Source organism: Bubalus bubalis, chromosome X (genome assembly GCF_019923935.1).
Source record: "Bubalus bubalis isolate 160015118507 breed Murrah chromosome X, NDDB_SH_1, whole genome shotgun sequence".
NCBI classification, from domain to species: domain Eukaryota; kingdom Metazoa; phylum Chordata; class Mammalia; order Artiodactyla; family Bovidae; genus Bubalus; species Bubalus bubalis.
In genome coordinates, this window is record NC_059181.1 from 58,290,331 (window position 1) to 58,308,236 (window position 17,906).

Here is a 17,906-nt window from a genome sequence, read left to right on the forward strand (position 1 = left end):
ACGCCAGTGTTCTTGCCTGGAGAATCCCAGGGACGGCAAAGCCTGGTGGGCTTCCGTCTATGGGGTCACACAGAGTCGGAAATGACTAAAGTGACTTAGCAGCAATTTACTATTATTAGTAAAGGAGCGGTGCGTTGGCTGTGCAGGTGCAGGAGGGCCGAGAAGAGCTACTCCATGTTCAAGGTCAGGAGGGGCGGCAGTGAGGAGATACCCCTTGTCCAAGTTAAGGAGCAGCGGCTGTGCTTTGCTGGAGCAGCCGTGAAGAGATACCCCATGTCCAAGTTAAGAGAAATCCAACTAAGACATAAGTGTTGCGAGAAGGCATCATAGGGCACACACAATGAAACCATAATCACAGAAAACTAGTCAATCTAATCACACAGACCACAGCCTTATCTAACTCAATGAAATGAAGCCATGCCCTGTGGGGCCACCCAAGATGGGAGGGTCATGGTGGAGAGGTCTGACAGAATGTGGTCCACTGGAGAAGGGAATGGCAAACCACTTCAGTATTCTTGCCTTGAGAACCCCATGAACAGTATGAAAAGGCAAAATGATAGGATACTGAAAGAAGAACTCCCCAGGTTGGTAGGTGCCCAATATGCTACTGGAGATCAGTGGAGAAATAACTCCAGAAAGAATGAAGGGATGGAGCAAAAGCAAAAACAATACCCAGTTGTGGATGTGACTGGTAATAGAAGGAAGGTCGGATGCTATAAAGAGCAATATTGTATAGGAAACTGGAATGTTAGGTCCATGAATCAAGGCAAATTGGAAGTGGTCAAACAGGAGATGGCAAGAGTGAACGTTGAAATTCTAGGAATCAGTGAACTAAAATGGACTGGAATGGGTGAATTTAACTCAGATGACCATTATATCTACTACTGTGGGCAGGAAACCCTTAGAAGAAATGGAGTAGCCATCATGGTCAACAAAAGAGTCCGAAATGCAGTACTTGGATGCAATCTCAAAAAAGGCAGAATGATCTCTGTTCGTTTCCAAGGCAAACCATTCAATATCACAGTAATCCAAGTCTATGCCCCAACCAGTAACGCTGAAGAAGCTGAAGTTGAATGGATCTATGAAGACCTACAAGACCTTTTAGAACTAACACCCAAAAAAGATGTCCTTTTCATTATAGGGGACTGGAATGCAAAAGTAGGAAGTCAAGAAACACCTGGAGTAACAGGCAAATTTGGCCTTGGTGTACAGAATGAGGCAGGGCAAAGGCTAATAGAGTTCTGCCAAGTGAACGCACTTGTCATAGCAAACACCCTCTTCCAACAACACAAGAGAAGACTCTACACATGGACATCACCGGATGGTCAACATGGAAAGATTGATTATATTCTTTGCAGCCAAAGATGGAGAAGCTCTATACAGTCAGCAAAAACAAGAGCACAAGCTGACTGTGGCTCTGATCATGAACTCCATATTGCCAAATTCAGACTTAAATTGAAGAAAGTAGGGAAAACAATTAGACCATTCAGGTATGACCTAAATCAAATCACTTATGATTATGCAGTGGAAGTGAGAAATAGATTTAAGGGACTATACTTGATAGACAGAGTGCCTGATGACATTGTATAGGAAACAGGGATCAAGATCATCCCTATGGAAAAGAAATGCAAAAAAGCAAAATGGCTGTCTAGGGAGGCCTTACAAATAGCTGTGAAAAGAAGAGAAGCGAAAAGCAAAGGAGAAAAGGAAAGATGCAAACATCTGAATGCAGAGTTCCAAAGAATAGCAAGGAGAGATAAGAAAGCCTTCCTCAGGGATCGATGCAAAAAAAATGGAGGAAAACAACAGAATGGGAAATACTAGAGATCTCTTCAAGAAAATTAAAGATACCAAAGGTACATTTCATGCAAAGATGGGCTCGATAAGGGACAGAAATGGTATGGACCTAACAGAAGCAGAAGATATTAAGAAGAGGTGACAAGAATACACAGAAGAACTGTACAAAAAAGATCTTCACGACCCAGATAATCACGGTGGTGTGATCACTCACCTAGAGCCAGACATCCTGGAATGTGAAGTCAAGTGGGCCTTAGAACGCATCACTACGAACAAAGCTAGTGGAGGTGATGGAATTCCAGTGGAGCTATTTCAAATCCTGAAAGATGATGCTGTGAAAGTGCTGCACACAATATGCCAGCACATTTGGAAAACTCATCAGTGACCACAGAACTGGAAAATGTCAGTTTTCATTCCAATCCCAAAGAAAGGCAATGCCAAAGAATGCTCAAAATACCACACAATTGCACTCATCTCACACGCTAGTAAAGTCATGCTCAAAATTCTTCAAGCCAGGCTTTAGCAGTAGGTGAACCGTGAACTTCCAGATGTTCAAGCTGATTTCAGAAAAGGCAGAGGAACCAGAGATCAAATTGCCAACATCCACTGGATCATGGAAAAAGCAAGAGAGTTCCAGAAAAACATCCATTTCTGCTTTATTGACTATGCCAAAGCCTTTGACTGTGTGGATCACAAGAAACTGTGGAAAATTCTGAAAGAGATGGGAATACCAGACCACCTGACCTGCCTCTTGAGAAACCTATATGCAGGTCAGGAAGCAACAGTTAGAACTGGACATGGAACAACAGACTGGTTCCAAATAGGAAAAGGAGTACGTCAAGGCTGTATATTGTCACCCTGCTTATTTAACTTATATGCAGAGTACATCATGAGAAACGTTGGGCTGGAAGAAGCACAAGCTGCAATCAAGATTGCTGGGAGAAATGTCAATAACCTCAGATATGCAGATGACACCACCCTTTTGGCAGAAAGTGAAGAGGAACTAAAAAGCCTCTTGATGAAGGTGAAAGTGGAGAGTGAAAAAGTTGGCTTAAAGCTCAACATTCAGAAAACGAAGATCATGGCATCTGGTCCCATCACTTCACGGCAGATAGATGGGGAAACAATGTCAGAGTTTATTTTTTTGGGCTCCAAAATCACTGGAGATGGTGACTGAAGCCATGAAATTAAAAGATGCTTACTCCTTGGAAGGAAAGTTATGACCAACCTAGATAGCATATTCGGAGCAGGCAATAGCATCCCACTCCAGTACTCTTGCCTGGAAAATCCCATGGATGGAGGAGCCTGGTAGGCTGAAGTTCATGGTATCATGAAGCGACTTCGAGATCTGAGCGACTTCCCTTTCACTTTTCACTTTCATGCATTTGAGAAGGAAATGGCAACCCACTCCAGTGTTTTAGCCTGGAGAATCCCAGGGATGGGGGATCCTGGTGGGCTGCCGTCTATGGGGTCACACAGAGTTGGACACGACTGAAGCGAGTTAGCAGCAGCAGATAGCATATTGAAAAGCAGAGACATTACTTTGCCAACAAAGGTCCGTCTAGTCAAGGCTATGGTTTTTCCAGTGGTCATGTATGGATGTGAGAGTTGGGCTGTGAAGAAAGGTGAGCGCCGAAGAATTGATGCTTTTGAATTGTGGTGTTGGAGAAGACTTTTGAGAGTCCCTTGGACTGCAAGGAGATCCAACCAGTCCATCCTAATGGAGATCGTCCTGGGTGTTCATTGCAAGAGCTAATGCCGAGGCTGAAACTCCAATACTTTGGCCACCTAATGGGAAGAGTTGACTCATTGGAAAAAACCCTGAACCTGGGAGGGATTGGGGGCAGGAGCAGAAGTTGATGGCAGAGGATGAGATGGCTGGATGGCATCACTGACTCGATGGACATGAGTTTGAGTGAACTCTGGGAGTTAGTGATGGACAGTGAGGCCTGGCTTGCTGTGATTCATGGGGTCGCAAAGAGACACAACTCAGTGACTGAACTGACTTTCTGACTGACTGATATTCGTATTCCTATTGCCATTTTCTTAATTGTTTGGGGTTTGCTTTTGTATATGTTGTTCTTCAGTGTGTTTCCTGTTTATATAAGTACCTTTAACATTTGTTATAAAGCTGGTTTGGTGGTATTAAATTCTCTTCATATTTGCTTGTCTGTAAAGTGTTTGTTTTCTCCATCAATTTTAAATGACATCCTTGCTGATTAGAGTAATCTTTGTTTTAGATGTTTCCCTTGAAGTAATTTAAATATATCCTGCCATTCCCTTCTGGCCTGCAGAATTTCTGCAGAAAGATCAGCTGTTAATTGTATGGGATTTCCCTTGTGTATTACCTGTTGCTTTTCACTTGCTGCTTTTAATATTCTTTCTTTGTGTTTAGTCTGTGTTAGTTTGATTAGTATGTCTTGACATGTTTTCCTTGGGTTTATCCTGTATGACTCTTTTCGTTTTTTGAACTTGATTGACTATTTCCCATGTTGGGGAAATTTTCACCTATAATCTCTTCAAAAAATTTCTCCTACTATTTCTTTTGCTCTTCTTCTTCTGTGACCCCTATAATTTGAATGTTGGTGTGTTTAATATTGTCCTAAGTGGTCTCTGAGACTATCCTCAGTTCTTTTCATACTTTTCCTTTATTCTGCTCTTTGGCAGTTGTTTCATCCATTCTATCTTCCAGCTCACTTATCCGTTCTTCTGGCTCAGATATTCTGCTATTGATTCCTTCTAGATTATTTTTAATTTCAATAATTGTGTTGTTTGTCTCTCTTGTTTATTCTTTATTTCCTCTAGCTCATTGTTAATGCATTAATTGATTCTTACCTTTTCTCAATTTCATTCTTCAGGTTTGGGATCATATTTTATATCATTTCTGTGAATTCTTTTTAGGTAATTTGCTTATTTCCTCTTCGTTTATTTGCACTCTTGTGTCTCTATGTTGTTTCTTCATTTCTGAAATATTTCTCTGCATTTTAATTTTTTTTAACTTAATTGTGTTTGAGTTCTCCTTTTCCCAGGCTTTAAGGTCAAATTCCTTCTTCCTTTTAGTTTCTGCCCTCGGTGGGTCAAGCTAGCCCAGTATTTTGTATAGGCTCTGTGTAGGACAACATTTTGCTTGCTTTCTGCTGGGATAAGGTGAGTTGTTCCCCACCCCCCCTCCAGATGGGCATGCCTGTGTTGTGTGCTGATTATTGAGTTTGCATTTTTATCTTGTTTGCTGTTTGGATGAGATATCCTGCACTGGATGCTGCCTGAAGTTGGGTGCTGACAGGTCTTATATACAGGTGGATGATTTGTGGGAGTTCTCACTAATTAATACTCCATAGAGTTAGGAGTTCGCTCACAGTCTGTGGTCTTGTAATCAGCCCTCCCATTTCAAAGGCTCAGGGCCCAATCTCTGACTGTGAATGGGGATTCTACAGGTGGTTTTCTTATGACAATAAAGGTAATTACAACAAAAACAGAAAAACAAAAGTCAAGAAACAAGAGATGAACCCCAAGAGATGAACAAATGGCAAATACAAACTCAGGCAAATAATAACAAAAACATTGTAATACACACATGCATATGCATTTGTATCCATAAAGAAAACCAAAATAGTCCAAAAATAAAGTATAATAGGTTGACCCAGTGAGCAAAGGAAATAAAAAATTATATCAACCAGTTAAAAACAAAACTAACTAAAGCACAAACTGGAAAACAAAACCAAAGCAAGGTGCCAACTGGGAAATAAAGCAATGAAAACAAAATAAACTAACAATCATGGTGAGAAAAAAGGAAAGAATAAAAATGCAATTTAAATAGAATTAGATAAAGAAGATATATATAGATATATAGATATATAGATATAGATATATAGATATTTATATATGAATAGCTACAACAGAAAAAGAATAGGAAAAGCAAACAAAAGAAAAGATGTAGAAAAAAAAATTGAGAATTAAAAAAAAAAAAAAAAGAAAACCCCATAGACCTGCAAAAGGCCAACATAGAGGCAGAAGTATATAAAAGAAATAAAATGTGTGATTAAAACATATTTAATAGTATTAATAAAATCAACAATTACAGCAACAGAGAAGAAAAGGAAAAAGAAAAAAAGAACAACTACAGAACACGTCAAAATATAAGAATAATATATGTTTCTCTTGAGTTTCCACTGTTAGCATTGTTTCCCTTTTGTGAGTCTGTCCCAATGAGACCAGGTGTTGAGGTGCCACAGCTGCTTGGGTTGCAGGGGCCCTAGCAGCACCAGGTACTCAGGGGAACTGGCTGCTAAGGCAGCAGGAAATATGGTGCTCTTGTTTTTTTCCAGCCTCTGGCAACTCTATCCCAGTGGGGATCAAGCATGGAGGTGATGCAGTTGCTTGAATCTTGGGGACCTGGGCAACACCAGGTATACAGGGGAACTGGTGGCTATTGTCACAGGAGATATGGTGATATTAGGGCTTCTAGCATCTAGAAGTTTTGCCCCAGTGAGGATTCAGTATGGAAGTGGCACAGCTACTTCGATAGCGGGGACCCTGGCAGCACCAAGTGTTCAGGGACACCGACTGCCTCAGCCACGGGAGCTATGACCTTATCAGAATTTTTTTCTAGTCTCTGGAAGCTGGCAATCAGAGGATCTCTTTAACTGGTCATTCTGTGTTGCTCGACGTGTTCAGGCACTTACAGGGCCCCCTGGGTGAGGGTCTTTGTTGCTCAGTTCATCAGGCACTTAAAGGGGCCTCTGGACTTGGGTCTTTCTCTGTTGTTCCACACATCAGGAACTTAAAGGGTCAGCCTCTCTTGGGTCTTTATTGTTCTGGTGCCAGTGCTGGGGTGTGGGGAGAGAGAGGCTAGAGTGATGGCTCCACTCCCTGCATGTGACTGAGTAGTATCGCCTCACATCCATGACTGCTTGATATTTCTCCACAGGCATTTCCCACTGCAATCTCCTCCCTCACATCCCCTTGGGCCATCTCCCTGCAGTCAACAGCAGACCTCACCCTGGGATTGCTCTCCAATCTCTATGCTCCAGCTCCTAGTCGTTGTGCTTTCTATGGGACTTGTGTCCTTGTCCAGGATACATATGGTTGCAGCAAGGCTTATCTGTGTGATTCTCATTTCACTCAGACTGTCACAGATGAGCTACTTTACTCTCAGCCTCAAATGCTTCTCCTCTGTCCCAAATAATTGCCCTGATGTGGGGATCTAACCCCTGTTTCAGTTCCCCCATCCCCCAGGCATAGGTCTTGTCCTTCTCACTCTTCTCTTTTTCCCCCTACTTCCTTCATCCTACTAAGTTTTGCATGGTTTTGTATGTTCTTTTCCTGTGTTCAGGTACTCCTGCCCGCTTTCAGCTGGTGTTCTGCAAGATCTGTGTCTGAAGGTGTATTCCTACTGTATCCGTGGAGAGAGAAGTACTCCACATCTACCTACTCCTCCAGCATCTTGTTCTTATCCAATGTATTCTTTAATTCTCACTGCATTTAATGGTTTTTTTAATATAAAAATGCAATTGTAGGAATCAGGTTCCCTAACTTCAGACTGTACTATAAAGCTACAGTAACCAAGACAGTATGGTACTGGCACAAAAATAGAAATATAGATCAATGGAACAACATAGAAAACTCAGAAATAAACCCGTGCACCTCTCATCATCAAATCTATGACAAAAGAGGTAAGAATATACAATGGAGAAAAGACAGTCTCTTCAATAGGTGGGGTTGGGAAAACCGGACAGTTTCATGTAAAAGAATTACATTAGAACACTCCCTAACACCATATACAAAGGTAAACTCAAAATGGATTAAAGATATAAATGTAAGGCCAGATACCATAAAACTCTTAGCAGAAGCCATAGGCAGAACACTCTTTGACAAATCACAGCAAGTTCCTCTTTGACCTATCTCTTAGAATAATGGAAATAAAAATAAACAAATGAGACCTAATTAAACTTCAAAGCTTTTACACAGCAAAGGAAACCAACTTTAGACAAGATGAAAAGACAACTCTCAGAATCTGAGATAATAATTGCAAATGACAAGGGATTAATATCCAAAATATATAATCAGGTCATGCAGTTCAATATCATAAAAACAAACAACCCAATCAAGAAATGGGCAGAACACCTTAACAGACATTTCTCCAAAGAAGACATACATATGTCCAACAAACACATGAAAAGATGCTCACCATCACTAATTATTAAAGAAATTCAAAACAAAACTACAAGGAGGTGTCACTCTACACTGGGTCAAAATGAAAGTGAGAATGTTAGTTGCTCAGTTGTGTCCAACTCTTTATGACCCCGTGGACTGTAGCCTGCTAGGCTCCTCTCTCCATGGGATTCTCCCGACAATAATACTGGAGAAGGGTGCCATTCCCTTTTCCAGGGGATCTTCCCAACCCAGGGATGGAACTGGTCAAAATGGGCTTCATCAAAAAAAATCTACAAACAATAAATCTTGGAGAGGATTTAGAGAAAAGGAAACCCTCTTATGCTATTGATGGGAATATAAATTGATACAACCACTATGGAGAATAGTATGTATATTCTTTAAAAAAATAAAAATACAACTATAATATGACCCAGCAATCCTTCTCCTGGGCATATACCCAGAGAAAACTGTATCTCTAAAAATACATGTACCACAATGTTCATTGCAGCACTATTTACAATAGTCAGGTTGTGGAAGCAACTTAAATGTTCATCAACAGAGGAATGGATAAAGAAGATGTGGTATATATATACAATGAAATACTAGTCATAAAATGAATGAAATTGGTTCATTTGCAATGATGTGGATGGACCTAGAGATTCATATAGTCTATATATATATATATATATATATATATATATATATATATATATTTGGGACTTAGAAAAAATGGTATAGATGATCTTATTTACAAAGCAGAAATAGAGACACAGACATAGAGAACAAATGTATGGACACCACGGGAGAAAGCAGGTGGGGTAACAATTCAATGAATTGGGAGATTGAGATTGATGTATATATACTGCCATGTATAAAATAGATAACTAATGAGAACTTACTATATAGCACAGGGAACTCTACTTGGTGCTCTGTGGTGATTTAAATGGGAAGAAAATCCAAAAAAGAGGTCATATATGTATATGTGTGGCTGACATACTTTGCAGTACAGCGGAAAATGACAGCAATGTAAAGCAACTATAATCCAACTAAAAAAAATTTCTATAATATTTCTTTGTTGAATCTTTCATTTTGTTCATGTATTGTTTTCCCTAATTTCATTTAATTGTACCTCTGTATTTTCTTGTAGTTCACTGAATTTTAGAGGATTATTCTAAATTCTTTGTCAGGCAATTCACACATCCCCATGTCTTTCAAGTTTGTAATTGAAGTTTCATTATTTTCCTTTGTTTGAGTCACATTTCCTTGATTGTTCATGATTTTTGTGGTTCTATGTTGATGCCCAAACTTTGATAAAGTAGCAACCTCTTTTAGTCTTTAGAAACTGGCTTCAGTAGACAAAGTCCTTCAATAATCAGCCTGTCTATAGATTATGCGTAGGCCATCTAATGGTATTCGTGAGAATGTTTGCTGCTTGTATCCTTTTTGGGTTAGTTTGGTGCATGATCAGTAAGTGGGAAAACCTGGTATATGATTACATATGATTACATGGTGCCTAGGAACATGGAGACAGCGTGGTCGGGGTTCAATAGAGTAGGCCTGATCTTTAGTTTTTTTTGTGATGGGCGTGAGACCTTACTGTGCATGGAAAAGCCTGTATCCTGTGTAACCAGGCACCAGTGATCACTGGGGTGATCCCCATGTCTGGGTCTGTGAGGGCCAGCCTGGGACTGGGGAATTCTGGAAGCCAGGGTCTGTAGGAGGCAGTCTAGAGTTTAAATCCATGAGTCTCAACCTGGCATTGGGGTAGGCTAGGAGTCTGGGTTCACTGGTGTTCTCTTAGGGCTTGGGTTTGTGGGAGTCCATCAAGAACTTGAGGCTACAGTAGCCCTCTGAGGCCATCTGAACTAGCATACATAAGAGTGAATCTGGGGGCATGAAGCTGAGTAAACCACTTGGAGTTTCTGGAGACATCTGGGGCCATTGAGCTGGTAGGTGCATAATAGAGCTGAGGGGCCTGGATTCATAGGCATCTGCTTTGAACTTGGTGCCATAAGATTCACCTAAGACCTCTGGATCCTGAAGAACCTGCTAAAACTAGAAGATCCTATGGTAAGCCATGGGTCTACATTCATGGAATCCTGCTGGGAACTTGGTGTTAATTTACAGGACATACTCTGAGCATATGTTAAATAAACAGGGTGATGATATACAGCCTTGTTGTACTCCTTACCAGTGAACCAGTCCATTGTTCCATGTCCAGTTCTAAGTGTTGCTTCTTGACCTGCATATATTTCTTAGGAGGCAGGTAAGGTGGTCTGGTATTCCAATCTCTTTAAGAATTTTCCACAGTTTGTTGTGATCCACACAAAGGCTTTCACATAGTCAATGAAGCAGAAGTGGATGCATTTTTGGAATTTCTTTGCTTCTTCTATGATACAGAGGATTTTGTCAATCTGATCTCTGGTTCCTCTTCCATTTCTAAAACCAGCTTGTACATCTGGAAGTTCTCAGTTCACATTATGCTAAAGCCTAGCTTGAAGGATTTTGAGCATAATCTTGCTGGCATGTAATATGAATGCAGTTGTATGATAGTTTGAACATTTTTTGAGATTGCCTTTATTTGGGATTGGAATGAAAACTGACCATTTCCAGTCCTGTGGCCACTGTTGAGTCTTCCAAATTTTCTAGCTCATTAAGTGAAGTATTTTAACAGCATCATTTTTAGCTAGCTTTGTTTTTAGTAATGCTTCCTAAGGCCCAATTGACTTCACACTTCAGGGTGTTTGGCTCTAGGTGAGTGACCATACCATTATGGTTATATGGGTAATTAAAAGCTTTTTTTGTGCAGTTCTTCTGTGTATTTTTGCTACATCTTCTTACTCTCTTCTTCTTCTGTTAGGTCCTTGTCCTTTCTCTCCTTTAGCCCATCTTTGCATGAAATGTTCCCTTGGTATCTCCAGTTTTCTTTAAGAGATCTCTGGTCTTTCCCATTCTATTGTCTTCCTCTATTTTTTGCATTGTTCACTAAAGAATATACTATATCCTAATATTAGAGCTTGATATTGGAAAATGTGATGTCTTCCACTTTGTTGTTTCTCACAATTGCTTTGGCTTTTCAGAGTATTCTGAGGTTCCATATGACACCACCCTTATGGCAGAAAGTGAAGAGGAACTAAAAAGCCTCTTGATTAAAGTGAAAGAAGAGAGTGAAAAAGTTGGCTTAAAGCTCAACATTCAGAAAACTAAGATCATGGCATCTGGTCCCATCACTTCATGGCAGATAGATGAGAAAACAGTGGAAATAGTGTCAGGCTTTGTTTTTCTGTGGTCCAAAATCACTGCAGATGGTGACTTCAGCCATGAAATTAAAAGACGCTTACTCCTTGGAGGAAAACTTATGACCAGCCTAGACAGCAGAGATATTACTTTGCCAACAAAGGTACGTATAGTCAAGGCTCTGGTTTTTCCAGTGGTTATGTATAGATGTGAGAGTTGGACTGTGAAGCAAGCTGAGCACCAAAGAACTGATGTTTTTGAACTGTGGTGCTGGAGAAGACTCTTGCGAGTCCCTTGGACTGCAAGGAGATCCAACCAGTCCATCCTAAAGGAGACCAGTCCTGGGTGTTCATCGGAAGGACTGATGCTGAGGCTGAAACTACAATACTTTGGGCACCACATGCAAAGTGTTGACTCATTGGAAAAGATCCTGATGCTGGGAGGGATTGGGAGCAGGAGGAGAAGGGGACAGATGGCTGGATGGCATCACTGACTCTATGCGCATGAGTTCTGGTGAACTCCGGAAGTTGGTGATGGACAGGGATGCCTGGCGTACCGTGATTCATGAGGTCGCAAAGAGTCAGACGCGACTGAGGAACTGAACTGAACTGATAAATATTAATATCGTTTTATTTACTTATACAAAAATGCCATTGAATACTTATAGGGATTGCATTGAATCTACAAATGGGTTAGGGTATTATGGATATTTTAGCAATATTGAAACTTCCAATTCATGTGTATGGATATTTTAAATTTATTTTTGCCTCAATCAACTTCTTTCATCAGTGTTTTGCAGTTTTCAGTGTAAATACCAATCAATTCCTTCGTTAAATTTATTCCTAGATGTCTTATTTTTTTTTGATGCTTTTGTAAATGGAACTGTTTCAACTATTTTTAAGATAATTTATGTTAGTATATAGAAATGCAACTGATTTTTTATGTAATTTTGTATCTGGAAACTGCTGATTTTTTAAAACTAGATCTGTTTTTTTTTTAATTGTGTCTAGGATTTTTGTATATAAATCATGTTATTTGCAAATACAGACAATTTTATTTCTTCATTTCCAACTCAGATCTTTTTTATTTTTCTTGTCAGATTGCTCTGTCTGGGACTTCTAATTCTGCATTGAACAAAAGCTGTGAGAGTGGGCATTCTTGTCTTGTTTCTGATTTTATGAATAAAGTTTTCACACTTTCATCATTGAGTGTGATGTTATCTGTGAGCTTGTCATCTATCGCCTTTATTTTTGAAATATGTTCCTTCTATAAATAGACATTTCTCCAAAGCAGACATACAGATGGCTAACAAACACATGAAAAGATGCTCAACATCACTTATTATCAGAGAAATGCAAATCAAAACCACAATGAGGTATCATTTCACACCAGTCAGAATGGCTGCAATCCAAAAGTCTACAGGTAATCAATGCTGGAGAGGGTGTGGAGAAAAGGAAACCCTCTTACACTGTTGGTGGGAATGCAAACTAGTACAGCCACTATGGAGAACAGTGTGGAGAGTCCTTAAAAAACTGGAAGTAGAACTGCCATATGACCCAGCAATCCCAATGCTGGGCATACACACCAAGGAAACCAGAATTGAAAGATACACATGTACCCCAATGTTCATTGCAGCACTGTTTATAATAGCCAGGACATGTAAGCAACCTAGATGTCCATCAGCAGATGAATGGATAATAAAGCAGTGGTACATATACACAATGGAGTATTACTCAGCCATGAAAAAGAATACATTTGAATCAGTTCTAATGAGGTGGATGAAACTGGAGCCTATTATACAGAATGAATTAAGCCAGAAAGAAAAACACCAATACAGTATACAAACACATATATATGGAATTTAGAAAGATGGTAATGACAACCCTATATGCGAGACAGCAAAAGAGACACAGATATATAGAACAGTCTTTCAGACTCTGTGGGGGGGGAATGATTTGAGACAATGGCATTAAAACATGTGTAATATCATATAAGAAATGAATCGCCAGTCCAGGTTTGATGCAGGATACAGGAAGCTTAGGGCTGGTGCACTGGGATGACCCAGAGGGATGGTATGGGAAGGGAGGTGGGAGGGGAGTTCAGGATGGGGAACACGTGTACACCCATGGCGGATGCATGCTGATGTATGGCAAAACCAATACAATATTGTAAAGTAAAAAATAAAAAATAATAATAATAATAAAAAGTAAAAATAAAATACAATTCCCCAAAAAAATGTTTTTAAATACTGAACAGGTGAGGAAATTTGTCCAAAGATTTTTTCTGCATCTATTGAGATGTTCACATGATTTTTGTGTATTGTTTTCTTTATCCATTCAGGTGTTCTAAAGTGTTTGATTAAAGAATTAAATCTATTTACATTTAAAATAATACTTCATAGATAATACTTTTATAATTTTGTTGTCTTTTCTGTTTTGTTGATCCACTTTTCCTTGTTTCTTATCCATATATCTGTGTATGTGTGTGTGCGTGTGTATGTATATGTGATTTGATTTCACTTGGTACCAGTGTGATTTGACTTCTTTATTATGTCATTTGGTATAGTTACTACAGGTTTTTCCCTTGTGGCTATCATGAGGCTTACATAAATTTTCTTAAAATTATAACATCCTACTTTAAACTGATAACAATTTAGCTTTGGTAGCTAATCTTTATTCTTTTACTTGTCCACTCCTCACATTTTAGATTGTTGATGGTACAGATTACATATTTTTACATTGTGCAACTAATAGCAGATTATTTTAACTTTAATAGACTTGTTTGTTAATTTTTAACCTAGAGTTGTAAGTAAACTATATACATCATTACAATATTAAACTTTCCTGGTGGCCCAGATGGTAAACAAACTGCCCACAATGCAGGAGACATGGTTGGATTGAATAGCAACCCACTCCAGTGTTTTTGCCTGAAAAAAAAAAATCCATGGATAGAGGATCCTGGTGAGCTACAATTCATACAGTACATAGGGTTGCAAAGAGTCAGACATGACGGAGCGGCTAACAGTTTCACTTTCACGCTATTACCATATTATGAAATATAAATTTGGCTATATGTTTACCATAATAAGTGAGTTTTACTAACTTCTTGTGTTTTTATAATGTCAGAATTCTTGTCCTTTTACTCAAAGAACTCACTTTATCATTTCTAGTTAAACATGTCTAGTGGTAATGAATTTTCTCAGCATGTGTTCTTTCAGGAAAGTCTTCATAGCTTCTTCTCTTGTAAAAGAAGAAGCTATATCTCTGCTCAGTATATAATTCTTTATGACAGTTTTTTTTTTCTTATAATACTTTGAATATTTTTTCCATTATTGCCTGGTCTAAAAAGCTTCAACTGAGAAATCCACTGCTGATATTATGGGGATTCCAATGTAACTTCTATCTTTTTTCTAGCTGTTTTCAAAATTCCTCCTGTCTTTGACATTTAATAATCTAGTGATAATGTGTCTCGGTGTGTTTCTATTTGCATACAACTTATTTGAGATCTTTTGGGTCTCATGGATCTAGATGTTCATTTCTCTCCTCATATTTGGGAAGTACTCTGTCAATGGCACCCCACTCCAGTACTCTTGCCTGGAAAATCCCATGGACGGAGGAACCTGGTGGGCTGCAGTCCATGGGATCGCTAAGAGTCGGACACGACTGAGAGACTTCACTTTCACTTTTCACTTTCATGCATTGGAGAAGGAAATGGCAACCCACTCCAGTGTTCTTGCCTGGAGAATCCCAGGGACGGCGGAGCCTGGTGGGCTGCCGTCTATGGGGTCACACAGAGTCGGACATGACTGAAGCAACTTAGCAGTAGCAGCTGTCACCATTACTTTAAAATGTTTTCTTTTTCTACTCCTTCAGCTTGGGTTTCAACAAGAATGTTTTAGCTAGTAACATCTTTAAGCAGGTGTCACTTTCTACAAGAATCTATTTTTGCAGTGAGGCCCCTGCTTACACTCTTTGAAATTGGGAGTGATGGTGCTTCTTGCTCAGGGCATTTGTATGGGATTGTTGCTTTGGTTTCCTGTACATTTGTGTCTTTTCTACTGTTGCCTGGATTCTCATGCCAGGCTTCCTAAACTCTCAGAGCTAGATGCTACACTCAGCAGTAGGCAGGTTATAAATTAACTTTCCTATTTTGGCAGGGTATCAGAACATACCTCAAGGCCTGCACTGATCATGCGGGAATCACATCAATAAAACTGTTCAAGATGGCCTGTACAGATTCCCAGGAGCTCTGACTAGGATTCCTTCCAGTGATGCTGAAGACTGTATTCAGCTTTGGGCAGGACTATACATCATATTCTCTGCCCATTTGGCATTGTGACATATGCTGTAGATCTGACAAGTCTCTTTGCTTGAGAATCAGATGAAACAGACTTGTACACTAAGCTCCTTGTAGAGATAAGGCCACTACTTTGGCTCTTCAGATGCAGAACCATTGGTAAGGTTCTCTGCTCAAGTGTTACTTCAATTGAGGTTGCAGTGTGGGCTACCAAGATTTCTGGGAGCTCTGGTTAGGTTACAGTTTTAATTCAATTCCTCACTGTTTCTGTGGTGCAGAGGGTGCTTCAGTCTCACCCCTGTGTTGTTGATTTTTTTCTCAGAACTCTATGAAGGATTGTTAGTTGTTCTTGTGGAGGGGGTGAAATCAGGAATAAGCAATGTCATCACCTTAGTGACATCACTCTCTTTTTGTGCATTGGTTCCCAAAGTGTGGTTCTTACACCAACTCCACCAGCATCACTTGGGAAACTGTTACAAGCTACTGTTGATTCTTCATAGATATTAATCCTTTTTTAAATGTGAAGTTTGCAAATATTTTTTCTTAGTTTGTATATTTTCTTTACATCCTCATCACATGGTCTTACATAAAGAAAGCACTTTTATTTTTATGAGGTTTAATTAATTATTCTTTTCTATTATGAATTGTGTTTTGTTTTCAAAACTGAAAGCTCTGCCTAGCCCTAGATCAAGCCCTAGATCTCAAAATTTCTCCTATGATTTTTCAAAAAGTTTTATACTTTTACATTTGAATTAGGTATATATTTTGAATTAATTTTTTGTACAAATTAATGTGTGAGGTACAGATAACAAATTTTGACTTATATATGTCTCAATATTCCAGTATTATTAGTTTAAAAGTTGTCTTTCCTCCATGAAATTGATTTCACATCTTTTCCAAAAATCATTTGAGCATATTGTATGTGTCATTTCTGGGTACTCTATTGTATTCCATTGATCTATATGTCTATCCACAAGTACTACACTGTTTTGAATAATCTGGGTATATATGAAACTTTAATATTGAATAGAATGATCCATCCCATACTTTATATTTTTGGTCAATATTGTTTGTGCCCCAAATGTCAAATCTTTGAGTTCTCTGAATTTGAATCAATTCCTCCCCTCTGGATCTGGGTATGCTCATCTGTAATTGAATTATTCCATCATTCCATGGAGTTTGGAACACTATGAGCATCTATGTGAAAAACTGAAACATTAGTCTTCTGTACAACTTCCCAAATGTCTGCCCATAGTTCCTTTTCCCACAGTTCTTTTGAATGAGTCTGCCAATTGTTTTTTATTTACATTGGAAGCCAAATTACCAACCCATTAGTTACAGACCAAGAATCTGTGTAAATATGACATTATGTTAAATTTTCTTGTTTTACAGCCTAATACACTGCATATAATTCAGTGAATTGACTACTTTTACCTTCTCCAGTAGTGATTAACAATTCGGTTGTAACTGGGTTATAAGCTACTGCTTTCCAACAATGAATTGTTCCTACATACTTTGCTGATCCACTTGTAAAGCAAGCATGTCTCTTTTCTGCTTCTGTTAAGGAGTTGAAAGGTTTCCCCCATCTAACTGGAGATTCTGTTATTCCAATCTTACTTAAATAGAACCACTTCTTTAAGCCTGTTCTCCAGTGCAGTCTGGAATTTCACAAATCTTTTCATGTAAGGCAGCCATGTCCTGTGGGCCTGACTTGGCTAGATCTTGAATATACAGTTTCCATTTATTTATACTGGACTCTTGGGCTTTACCAATCCTGTGGGTCTTGGGTGATCTTAGGATCCATTTCATAATTTGTACTTGTGGGCTTAATATGACTGTATGACACACAGTAATTTATTCAGTGTCAATTAAAGCCCAGTGACAAGCCAGTAACTGTTTTTCAGAGGTAGTATAATTTTTTCCAGCCACTGGGAATTTCCTACTCCAGAAGCCCAGAAGCTTCCACTCTTTAATTTATGGAATTATCAATTAAAGTCCCAACGATCATTTAAGAGACATTTTTTTTTTAATTATCATTTTAAGTGAGGCCACATATCCTTTTTGGTCCAGGAGTCTACCAGAGCTTGACCTATTTGTAACTGGTCCTTCTTAGATTTGCCTAAGTTTTTCCATGGAACAAATCAGAATATTTACTTTTGTATTTCTCATCTTCGGTGTTTCTTGTCTGTTTTAGACTTTTAGGTTCCTGATTTTGTCCCTTCCTTTCTTCCTCAGTTATTTACTGAGAAGTTTTCCTCAAATTTAGCCCTTTCTTTTTATAAAATATTTCCCATAATTCACCTGTATTAATCATATCAATCTGTTTTCTTTAGATCCCCCCCCCCCCATTTTTATTAAGGAACTAGAGCATGTCCTTTCTGGTTAATTTGTCTGCCCCTTTTTCATCTGTCTCTTTTCTCTTT